The 12,951-nt window shown below is 41.0% G+C and overlaps 1 pseudogene; it reads right to left on the bottom strand.

Moving 5' to 3' along the window:
- Window positions 1-7,829: 7,829 nt before the first annotated feature.
- Window positions 7,830-9,763, bottom strand: LOC148692396 (uncharacterized; annotated as a pseudogene).
- Between the last annotated feature and the right edge of the window lie 3,188 nt (window positions 9,764-12,951).

The raw sequence follows: 12,951 nt of genomic DNA, 5'->3' as shown, positions 1-12,951 counted from the left end.
CGAGAGAAGGTGAAGATGATCAAGGCTTTGGCTCGTCTAATCACTATCGTGGAGCCTACTGTGAATGAAGGTGGAAAGAAGAGATCTTCCCCGTCTGCTCAAGAGATACTGGTTAAGAAAAAACTGAAAACATCCTCCCTGCTTGTGATGGTCCACCTGCTGTCGAGAGGCCTGTGATTGACATGACTTTTTCTAATGGGAAGAAAAATGAGGTTGCTAGATCTAAGCCTGTGGCGCATACTATGTCGAGAATGGCTAATTCGATTGTTGATAGTATTGCTCAGTGTAGAGGTCTTGTCATGCCCCTAGTGCCGAGGTCTATGCCAAGACGTCCGTTTGGAGCTAAGTCCGGTTCTGATTCGGAAAGGCTTGCTATTATGAAGAGCGATAAGGTGGACTATACTGCTAAAGTGGCGCTAAGGCCCACTCCCTCTGCTGCTGAGACTGATTCACCTGCTAGGAAGGAGGAGACTGCTCGCGTGGGCAGCTGTGAGAAATCCACTACGCCTGCTTCTAGGGAGGTTGTTGAGATATGTGTGCTCTTGAAACCAGATCTGCTTGAAGACATGGACACTTGTGCCAAGTTTGTTGATGGTGTTAAAAAGGTTTATTTGCCCAAGTTCCTTTGTGAAGCATACAACCCAATATAGAAAGACTGCTCTGGTTGCTATGATGCATATATAGTGATAGGAACATATTTATGCGACTTAGTTAGCTTGTTTTCTTGCATTTACATAGTTAGTTTTTATTTATTATAGTGATTTAAGCTATTTTCGTGTGTTTGTAGGTTTAAATGGCAAAAGAGGCAAGAAAGTGCAATTTGGAGCATTTTAGAGCAGTTTTGGGCTTAGAATGGATAACACATGCATGGAGCAAGGTGGATGGACGAAATTGAAGATCAAAAGAGGCTAGGAATGTGCTCAAGAGTTGAAGAAATTAAATCAAGACATTGAAGATAAGGAATCAGCTAAGAAGAAAGAAACATTATCCAAACAACCTTATTTTATCCAAACCTTATCCAACCTTATCTTATCTTATCCTATCCTAATCTTTTGCTACCTTAATTCCAGCTGCAAGGAGGACATCTAAATGATATTAGGACACCTAAATATCAGGTTTCTAGAAGCCCTATCCCTATCCCTAAAAGTATGCCGCATGTACCTTTCTAGAAGCCATGTTTCCTACCGCAAGGACCATTCCTTTTCATCGCTGGAATCTGATTGAGAGTGTCCTTGTTCTTTGTCGATTTAGAGTCCTAATTCCCTTCCTTTTCAGCCTATGCTGTGCCTTCCCCTCTCCTTATAAATACTTGTGCCGCAACAATCATTCATCATCCATCTCTCGCCACAATTCACACCACACATCCATCATACACACAAATCCCTCTAGTGTCGCAGCCTTGCAAGGAGAAAGGAGAGGATACCCTTGGAGTCGTGCCCTACCATTCAAGCTTGGAGTGCTAGAACGTTCCTAGGTGTATTCTATCCTTTGTTTTCAATGTTTAATTTAAGTTATCTTTGTTTAAGTATGAACATGAGGAACTAAACTCATTTTAGCTAGAGGTGGATTCAAAGCCATGAACATATATGTGATATGAATTGATTTCCTCCAATTATTGTTTCGTGAAACATGAATGCAATTTACTTATCTGTTTGATTGATAACTTATTCTTGTATGTTGATTAAGGATGCATACTTAGTTTGCATGCATGAATTTGATGCTAAAATATAAGGGAATTTCACCTAATCGTTATGAACTTATATTTATAAGTAGTGGAGGTTGCTAGTCACAATCGCGTTAAGTAAATCCATGATACGAGTATCATGCAGTTCATAGTTACGAATGCCTTGTCAATGCTTATGGTTTTCATACAACTTAATGATCTTTGATATGTATCTCTATTATGTTGTTCATGTAAGGAACTATTGAAGAATAATTTGGTTGCCGATGCGTTATCCATCCAATTCAATGAAATTAGGAAAATCTGAGAGTTAATTTGTGCAGTTCACAGTTAACTTGGGGCATTGTCATTCATGGTTTATTGGAATAATAACTGGAAATCGATTTATATGCATATGTGTCATGTGTGGAGATGAACCCTCTAGCTAGCCATTCACCCATATTTCATCCAATTTCGTCCAAACTTGTTTAAGTCTTTAATCTACTTATCTTTACTTTAAATTCGTCAAAAACCCAATCCCCTTTACTTTGTTGTGTCAAATTAGTTAGAATCTGTCCAAACTTGTGTTTTTTAGTATTTTGAGTCTTTTTAGTTTAACTTTCGTACAAATCACTTTCTAGTACCTGTTTTGAGTCAATTTAACTTAGTTTGTATGTTTTGAGTCTATTTAGCTTGTTTTGAGTTGTTAGAGTCTAGTTTTCTGTTTTTGAGTCTAGTTTAGTGTTTTAGAGTTTAAATTGTGCAGATTAGTATCCCTTCTAATCCCCAACCTAGAACGATCCCTACTTACACATACTACAATTATAAGGTTTAATTTATGTGCTATCTTTTATCACATCATATAGCAAGGCTGCCAAGGAAGTGGTGAAGACTATGGCAGTTGAAGCTTATTCCTTCTTCGAGGAGATCAAGAGGTTGGACTCTGAGCTCGTTGCTTTGAAGAGGTCTAATATTTCTGCCCCCACTTCTCTGCAGCTTGAGACCGCTCGCCAAGAGATCGTTGTCTTGAAGACTAGGCTTGACGCGATCTAAGTTAAGTATGAAAGTGCAAAGAAGGAGATTGGATGTTACATACCTTAGATTCAAGATCTTGAGTTTGCAGTTTCTGAGCTTTATTTCGCTGCTTATGCAAAGGATGAAGAGTTGATTGCTGCTTATAATCAAGTAATCCACTTTAAGAAAATCGTCGATAAGCTTGAACCCCAAGTGTTGGAACTTCAAGGTGTACTAAAGATCAATGAAAGTTTAAAGAAGGAAGTGGATGAGCTGCAGTGTGTCCGTGTTGGTTTGCTCGAGGATAATGAGCAGTTGAAGGGTAAGAAAGATGGGCTCGAGGTTTCGAGACCTTCTCTATTTCTCCAGAAGACTTGCTTGCTTTTACTTTTGAGGCTTCCATTGGTGAAGTAGTTGAAGAAGTTGGTGCCCAGGCTAGGGCAGTTGGGGGTGAAGCGCTAGATGATACCACTGTTAAGAGTGTCACTGCTGCTGAAAGTGTGGTAACTGAGTAGTCGTAGGATGTTCAAGCTGCTGGAGTGTAGTCTTTTTAGGTAGCCTTTAGGATTTTCTTTGTTTTTCCTTGTAGCTTTTGTTTTTCTTGAACTCATTTGGCCTTTTCAAGTTGTTTATAAACATCATTCCTATGATTTCTTTTGCTCATACCCTAACCTTTAGACTTTATAGACCAGTGGCAGGCGTGCTACTTTTCAATAAGCAAACAAGCCCACGTAGTCTATGCAACCGTAGATGTTGGTATAGAACTTTGCAAAGTTGTTAGCCATAGGGTTGGCATCCGGATGCCTTACTTACAGAAGCAAACAAATACGCGTAACCACTAGGCTGTTAACCTGGGCTTTCTCCAATTCCGTAGGTTACATAGCAAGTATCACAACACTTTAGGACTTGGTGTAAATTGTTCCGCGCTTGGCAGAGGTGAAGTTTATTGACTACGTAGCATGTTGGCAGTGGATAAAGCTTCATATATGCATGTTAGCTTGTTTAACCTTTCACAAGAATGTGTGGTTGTATAAGTCTAGCATGGTTTTACTGCTCAAAGGGCAAGCCGTAGGCAGTCTTCTGGAAACCGTAGGCTACCTTAGTGCACATGGTAGCAGCTTTAGGGTTCCAGGGCAGCTATCCATCGGATGTACTGCGTAATGTGCCCCCTCCGTCTCTAGGGCCCGGTTCCCTACAGATTAGGCCAAGAGACCCAAAATCTTTCAATTAGCTAAGCCTTGAAAAATACCATTGTGGCTACTTCTAGGAATCCCGGCGCAAGCCATCGTGTATCTAGTTATACTAAAGTAGCCAGGCTCATCCACGTCTGGATATTCGGAGTGTAGAGTTTATCTTCCCGTCTTGGAGAGCTGACCCATATAGGTGTCGAGGAATTGGTTTACCCTCTCGCACTGGAGAGCATGGTTGGTCCCTCGTGGGGGGGGGCGCAATTCCTGCGATGAGTCCCTTAGAAGGGCATGGTCTTATTTTGAAGTGCATGAGTGACCAATTGTTGTAAGCATGCAGCCGAGCCAAGTTGTGATTACTTCTGAATTCCTCATTGAAAAATGAGTGAAACGAACGAGAACTTAGCTGTAAGGTAGGAACTGCATAACAAATGGATAGTCATCGGCTTGTGAGGTGGTCCCCGTCGACCTGCTTGAGTCTTCGGGCTTTGATGTAGTGGGAGGTCACACATGGTACTTCCTCAGATTGTAGGCGCTTCACTACTTTTCAATCTTTTTGTCGCTTTATGGTGGCGAGTGTGTAATTACTCTTGCCGCCTACTCTACTGATCTTGTACGGACCTTCCCAGATAGGATCCATCTTTTTGGAGCCTTCTCTGTGGGCAATGATGAAGGCTTTTCTTAAGACTAGATCTTCGGGCTAGAACTGCCGGATCTTGGCCCTTTTGTTGTAGTTGGAGGTGATGTGAAAATTAACTTGACACACAAATTAAACCCTATTTGTGACAATTGTAGTAGATATGTAAGTAGGGATCGTTCTAGACCGGGGATTAACTAGGGATGCTAATCAATACAAATAAGACTCAAAAACACTAAACTAGACTCTATAGACTCAAAAATAACTTAAGACACTTAAAATAGCAACCAACAATAAAAAAGACTCAATTCTAGACCTAACAAGTAATTTGGACGAAAATAGAACTTAACTTGACTCAAAAGACTCAAAGAGACCAGATTTTGACTCAAATAATAAGACTAAATGAAAGAGGGATTATATTTGACGAAATTAAAACTTAAAACAGAAACTTTGCATAAAACACTTTGTAAAAACGAATTTGGGTGAATTAAATGGGTGAAAGGCTAGTTAGAGGGTCCTTCTCCACACATGATATATGCATATAAACCAATTTCCAGTTATTATTCTTTTAAACTATGAATGACAACGCCCTAAGTTAATTGCATCGCACAATCAACCATCAGATTTTCCTTATTTCATTGAATTAAATGAATACCCATTACAATCAAATTATCTTCCCCAAGTCCTTTATATGAAACGCATAATATAGATACATATCAAAAGTCATTAAGTTTTGTGAAAACCATAAGCATTGACAAGGCATCTATCACTATGAAATGCATGTGACTCATACCAAGGATTTACTTAACACAATTGTGACTAGCAACCTCCACTACGTGTGAATATAAGTGAATAACTATTACGTGAGACTCCCTTATAGTCTAGCATCAAATTCATGCAAGCAAATTAAGTGTCGACCCCCAACCCACATACATAAACAAGTTTTAATAACTTAGATAAGCAAATCACATTCATGCCTTAAGAAACAATAACTGGACGTAATCAATTCATATAAAACATATAATCATGGCTTCGAATTCACCTCTAACTAAAAAAGAAATTAGTTCCACATGTTCATCATAATTGAAAACCAAATTAACATAAACATTGAACTAAAACTAAGGATAGAAAGAACCAGGAAACGCTTCACACTCTAATGGCATGCACGACACTCCCTTGGATGGCAGATTACACAAGTCCTCATCTCCTTCCTTCCTTGCTTGCAGCACTAAGTTGATGTGGTGTGGATTGTGGTGTTTTATGGCTGAAAGTATGAATGAATGAATGAGTGAATGGATCCTTTGAATGGTGCGGCATAGGGTTGTATTTATAGGCTAATTTATGCACAATTTCTGAAGGAAAAAGATTGCACAATCTAATGGGAAAAGGGTTAAGTATTGGCAGAAACCAAAAGGGAATGGAATAAGGGATAACGGCAAGGTTTTAGGGACTTCTAGAAGGATAGGTGCGGCACACTTGTAGGAGGAAGATAGGGTGATCTAGAAAGAGTATTTAGGGTAGATTCCTAAACCTAAAGGGGCAAGAACACACGACATAGGTATAGAGGAAGGATTACAACTCCTAAACCTCCAAAGAATGGCCTACATGCGGCATACAAAGGGATTAAGCTTCTAGAATCTGAATTAGGTGTTTAAATGTATAACTAATCCCTTCTAATTAGCTAGATTTAAGGCACAACCTAATTTGGATAGGATAAGATAGGATAATGTTAGAGTTAGGAAAGGATAAGGTTGGTTAGGATAGGATAAGATAAGGTTGGATAAGGTTCCTTATTTCTTGCTATTTCTTTATCTTCTTTGCATTAGAACTTATTTCTCCAGATTTGTAGCCTTTCCTAGCCCTTCTTGACTTCAATTTCGTCCATCCATTTTGCTCCAAAGTTAAACTATCCAATCCATGCCCAAAATTGCTTCAATTAGCTTCAAAATGCACTTTCTTGCTCCTTTTGCCATTATGACCTAAAAACATACGAAAATAGCTTAAAAGACTAAAATAAATAGTAATTAACTAACTAAATGCAAGGAAACAACATAACTAAGTAGCATAAATATGCTCCTATCATGAGGAGTGGCTGCTGGTGGGCTGCGATGTAGGTGATGGTCTGCTCACGCTTCTCCTCTGCCAGATCTAAGCTTGTGGCCAACTCTTTACTGTTCTGCTCAATGCTTGGTAGTAGAGTGGTGATACTTGACTTGATGACATTGGGATGAATGATTACTTCTGAGCCAAATGCCAAAGAGAAAGGAGTCTCACCGGTTGCTTATTTTTTGGTGGTGCAATATGCCCATAAACATCCGGGGAGTTCATCTGGCCATTTTCCCTTCTTGTTGGTGAGGGATTTCTTGAGGCAATCGAGGATCATCTTGTTGGATGCTTCGGGCCGCCTATTGCCTTGAGGATATCTCGGTGTGGACATGTGCTGCTTAATGCCATACTTTTGGAAGAACTTCGCCATACCTTTGCCCACAAATTTGGGCCGTTGTCAGTGACAATGGACTGTGGGATGCCAAATCGACAAATGATGTTCCTCTATATGAAGTGCTTTATGCCCGTTTGAGTTGTGGTCGTCTTGGGCTCTGCTTTTACCCATTTGGTGAAGTAGTCGGTTGCCAAGATCATCATGCCTCTGCCCCCAGTAGCAGGCGGTATAAGTCCTACTAGGTCGATTGTCCACTGCATGAATGGCCAAGGACTCGTATGCGGGTGTAGCTCGTTGGCAGGCAATGCTGGTATCGGCTTGTAGCGTTGGCAGCGGTCGCGTTTTTGTACTAACTTCTTAACATCTTGGTGCATGGTAGGGAGTCATGAAGCTGGGGCCGTGTTACACGTAGCAAGAGATGCTCAACTGCTGGTATTGGACCATTCTAGAGCTAAATTATGGAGCAAGGGTCGGCTAGGGCCGTGTGACATGCAGCAGGAGGTAGTGCTCAACTGCCGGTACATGTTGCTTCTATGTAGAATCTTTCGGGGTAACGATGACAAAACTTGCTTCCGAGTGTGTTTTTCCAGTGTTCGTCTGCCTTTGGCGTGTCTTTTGGGTTGAGTTGTTGCGTTCATCAGGAAACTTTGCATCCGCTAGGGTTTACGCCTTTATTGTCGCGTGTTTGGATTGGGAGGAATAATGCGTCATAAGGATGACTGCGTGCGTTTGAAGGAAAAACTTAAGCTTTCAGGTTGCAACAATTATCGCCAAAGTTAGCTTTTGAATTTCTGATAGCATCGATGAGAGCTTTTGAACTGTGGAATACAGGTAGTCGGCCCCCCAGCTCTTCTCGCATGATGGTAGAGCTTATTGCTGCTTCAAATACCGTCAAACATGTGAATCAATCATTCTCTGCTTCCGGTTTGGATAATAGGGAGGTGATGTTGGGTACTTCTTCAAGTCCTTGAATGTGCATTGTCGTGCCTTATCCCAAAGTGCATGCTTCTCTGCCAAAACGAAAGAGTCTGCTAGAGTAAGATCTTCCTTCATGATCAATTTTCTGAAAAGCGAGTGGTCTGCTAGAAGTCCTTTTTGGAAGGTTGCTCTAGCTATCAAGTCATTACATCTGACTATCCTTGCCTTCTCTGCTTTGAACCTCTTCATATAGTCAAGAAACGACTCTTTTGGGTTATTCTTGACGTTGAACAAATAGTCGGACTTCTTTTTGATCGAGCGATAGGATGAATATTCTTTGGTAAAAACCAAAGAAAGTTTGTCGAAACTTCGGATAGATTGTGGCCACAGGTGTAAAACCAATCTTGCGCCTCGCCTTGTAGAGTGGTGGCGAATATCTTGCACATGAGATCGTCGTTGTTTCGATAGAGGATCATTGCGCTTCAGTAGTGCTTTAAGTGTCTCTCCGGATCTTCAACCCCTTTGAAAGATGTGAAATGTGGCATGCTGAACTCGTGTAGAGGTTCTGCCTGCTCGATCTCATCCGTGAAAGGTGACCTACTTATGTTGGATATGTCCCGTCGTAGAGCCTCGTCAGCCACTTCGTTGTGTTGGAAATCACGCGAACGCTTATTTAGAAGCCTCTCTACTTCTTCCTGAATTTGCCTTTGTTGTTGTAGCGAAGCTCTCGGCTGCCCCCAATCTTGACCTGCTAGTCTAGGCTGCTCTTCTACTTGCTCGGCTCGTCTATGCCGCGGTAGCAGTGCATGTGGTGGATTTCTAGCATGCGAGGGATTTTGCAGGCTGCTGGTTGAACTTGAGCCGGATTGAGTGACTACTTCGCTCCATCTGTCGTGCTGTTTACTCCAATATGATGTGGAGGATGCTCCTTGCATGCTTAGCCGAGAATGAACATTTCGCTTGGAAGGCTGCTTATGTTGATTATTGGAATGTGGCCCCAACCATAAGTGTATGCTCGTCCGTGGGCTTAGTCAAGAGTGCACATTCCTCCACGTGCTAAGACGGGAGTATACGCTATCTCGGAGGCCCAATCGGGAGTGTACTCTGCCCAAACGTTCGATTTGTGGCTGGTCGAGTGGCTGCTTGTTGGGACGCTGATAGAGAGGTTCTTCGTTTGCCCTTGTCCTTCTTCGGGACACCTCGTTTGGAACACATTGCATCTTGGTGCACTGCAAGAGCTAGTTCACAAAGGTCGTTTGTTGTGTTAGGGCGCTCGTCAACTCTATGACTTGTTGAGACAAGTGTTGTTCGCCATTTGGATTGGAAGAGCTTGGAAGGAATGTTCCTCCTTGAGTAGTGAAAGTGTGGTAGACTCCAGGTGTGAGATTTGAGCTAGGAAATGTCAAATCCGCAAAAAAATATGGTGAAAATGCTCCTGGTTTGATCATCGGTCCGAAAATTTGTAGCTAGGACGATTGAACTAGTCTTGGACCGATTTGGGCTGCTTGGAAGGCCACGGGAGCAGACTGGGCTGCGGGAGCAGGCTGCTCGGGGGGAGCAGGTTGGACTACTAGAGCAGGTTGGGCCACGAGAGTAGACTGATCAGCAGGAGCAAGTTAGGCCACGAGAGCAGGCTGCTCGGTGGGAGCAAGTTGGGCCACGGGAGTAGGCTGCTCAGCGTGTGGCATACGTGGGTGCGAGGCTAGGGCTTGGGTCATGGCCTAGGTGCTATGAGCCTTGGATGGCACGGCTTGGGCTTGCTTTGGTGGCACTGCTCGAGCCGTGGTAGTGGTGCCATGGACCTCGCTGCGGGTGGCCACTGCGGTGGTTCCCATGGTGGAACCTTGTGGTGATGGTGCCGCTCCCCCTAGGATCACATTTAGTCTCGTGGATCGCCGCGGTCCCATTTCTTTTATATTGGAATTTTCACACATGAAGTTTTCTAAATTTCTAGCATTGTATTTCTCTTTTTCGTTTTATCAAAGAATCTTTGCAAATAAAAAATTCTAATAATAAGAACGTACGAAATATACAAGTGGACTAGAAAATAGAGAAAAAAACCTTTTTATGCGAGAGTCTTCTACAAGTGTGAATTTCAACTCTCAATGAAAGCACAATTTATGGATGCAAATTTCCGCCTCCTTCTTCTTGGACAAAATTGCACCTACAAAAAAATTAACACCTTAGGGTCAAGGCCAAGAGCCTCATGAGCCCACGATGAATGGGAGGGGGGGGCTTTGGCAGAAAAAACCTCTGATGCCAAAGTTAGAATTTAGAGAGAAAAGTGTTTAGAGAGTTTTTGGAGTTTTGCATGAGTGTTGGAACTAGCTTTTTAGAGAAAATAGGGTCATATATATAGGGAATGGAGGTGGTCGGCCCTTAGAGGTTTTTTGTGTGAAAATAGGTGATTTAATTGGTGATTAATGGATTAATTAGGAATTAATCCGTTAATTAGCTAATTAATCTCCATTTATATGGAATAATTTGTAGGTTATGAAGTAATTACCTAAGATGAGGATGGATGAGATAATTTGGAATTTGTTACCTATTTTGGACACTCTTGGCTGATTGTCCACTGCTCGCACGTAGGACAACCGGTGTGTCTTAGGGGTGACTTTGTCCTTTTTACCAAAAATCCACATGTCGCCTTTTGATTATTTTTGGCTCCACAGCGCTCATTCCCAAAGTGAAGAGCCTTGAGTTGGTGTCTAACTTTAGATCAATTAGTTTGTGTAATGTTACTCATAAGATTATTACTAAGATTATGGTTAATCGGATTAAACCTTTAGTTGTTCACTGTATTTCCAGGAATCAAGGTGCTTTTTCTCTTGGAAGATCAATCCAAGATAATATTTTGATTGCGCGTGAAATTTTCTCAACTTTCAAAGGTAAGAAAGGTAAGAATGGTGCTATGGCTATTAAATTAGACCTAGAGAAAGCCTATGATTTTATTAGCTGAGATTATATTAGAGCTGTGTTGCTGAGGTTTAGTTTTAATGCCCACTGGGTCAATCTTATTGTAGTGTATTACTTCTACTTCTTTTTCTATGTTAGTGAATGGTAAAGCTCATGGCTATTTTTATCCTTCGAGGGGTATTAGTCAGGGAGACCCTCTGTCCCTATACATTTTCATTTTGTGTATGGAGCCTCCGGTAAGACACCTGAACAGCCTGGGAATGTCTCCTAGGAAGAATGTTGGGCCGTTAACTGCCCCTAAAGTTTTCAGGGTTACAAACTTGATGTTTGCAGATGACTGCTTGATTTTTGCTAAAGGTTGGTCAATACAGCTACCAGATTTATTGCTAAGGTGCTTAAGGATTTCTCTTGTGCCTCTGGGCCAAAAATAAATTTCCATAAATCCTCTTTATATTTATCTAATAACACGAGGAATCAATTTAAAAATGATATAGTTAATATCCTTCAAATTCAACATAAAACCACTATTGATAAATACTTGGGGATCCATAATATTATCTGGAAAGTTCAGGTTAACACTAAAGAACTGATCATTAAGATCCAAAACAAATTGTCGGGTTGGAAGGCCAATACTCTTTCTAAGACAGGGAGACTCACTCTTATCAAATCTAATCTTGCTGGAGTCCCTAATCATGCTCTTTCTTGTTTTAAATGTCCTAATAAGGTTACGAAGGCTATTGATAGAGAAAGTAGGAAGTTTTGTGGGGAAAGGACTCTAAGTTCAATTCGGTCGCGTGGGACAAAATATGTTGTTCAAAAGAGAAGAGAGGTCTTGGATTCGAAAAAGTGCGCATTTTAATAACGCTTGTTTGGCTAAATTAGGGTGGAAGGTTTTAACTGAGGACAATAATTTGTGGGTCCAAATTGTTAAGAATAAATATCTGAAGAATGAAGAGTTCTTAAATAATAAGATTAGACAAAATTATTCCTGTGCTTGGAAAGGCATACTTAAAGCTAGGGTGGTAGTCATAATGGGTTTACGTTGGGTGGTGGGAAATGGACAAGATATTTGCTTCTGGACCCATAATTAGGTTTTTCCTTTCCCGCTCTTCAATCTGCTGTCTGACTCTCAAGTTGGTAATGTTGATCCAGAGCTGAGAGTGAGTCAGTTCTTTGAAAATGGCCATTGGAATGGGCATTTGCTAATGTCTAGTTGATGTGGATATTGTGAACAAGATTTGTAGTGTTCCTCTACCTCTCACTCCTTAATGTGATTCTTGCTGTTGGGGTCCGAATGCTAATGGTAAGTTTTTTTGTCAAGTCTGCTAACTGGTTATGGAATTCGGTCATTAATAATGATAATTCTAGCAAGCTCTTAATGAAGATGTGGAAGCTTGATTTGCCTCACAATGTTAAAATTTTTGGTTGGCTGCTCGCTTTGGGGAAACTTCAAACTAGAGACCGACTGGCTCGTTTTATTAACAATATTCCAGCTATTTGCCTGCTTTGTAATTTGGAAAATGAATGTAGAAGCCACCTGTTTGTCAGTTGTGCTTTTGCTCGATAGATTTGGAACAATCCCATGCTTCCTAACTCTTTAAAGATGAATCGAACCCTGAGTTTAAATGATTGGTTAGACTCCCTAGATATCAATACTTGTGATGGTCTAAGTGAGTTGCATATGGCTTTCCTTATTTTTTGGCAAATCTGGAAAGAAAGAAATCTTGTTGTGTTTCAGAATAAGAAACCTAATACCTTTTGGGAATTGTTATTGGCACTCCAAAAATCTTATTCTACACTCCAAACTTTCTATATTTGGAAAGAAAAACACACTTATGAGGAGTGTAGAATGAGATTTTTGGAGTGTCAATAACACTTCCCATCATTTTTTCTACCTTAAATATGGGTAGAGATTATTAGGAAGCTAACTTACTATTGCATATGAAGCAAAATGATAAACAAGGGGTAAATCCAGGTGTTATCCGTTGGTCTCCTCTGGGAAATGGATATGTCAAACTTAATTTTGATGGTTCGTTGGTTAACCAGATGGCTGCTTTTGGTTTTGTGATTAGAAATGACTTGGGTCTTCCTATCCCTATTGGGGTGCGTGGAGTTGGTCAAAGTACTATTAATGTAGCGGAATGTTTAGCACTTCGTGATGGGCTTCGGTTGGATGCCT

This window comes from Pyrus communis, chromosome 12 (assembly GCF_041283825.1).
Source record: "Pyrus communis isolate YQ-2024b chromosome 12, ASM4128382v1, whole genome shotgun sequence".
Lineage (NCBI taxonomy): Eukaryota > Viridiplantae > Streptophyta > Magnoliopsida > Rosales > Rosaceae > Pyrus > Pyrus communis.
The sequence above is the reverse complement of the archived record's forward strand: the minus strand, read 5'-3'. Positions and strand labels throughout refer to the sequence as shown.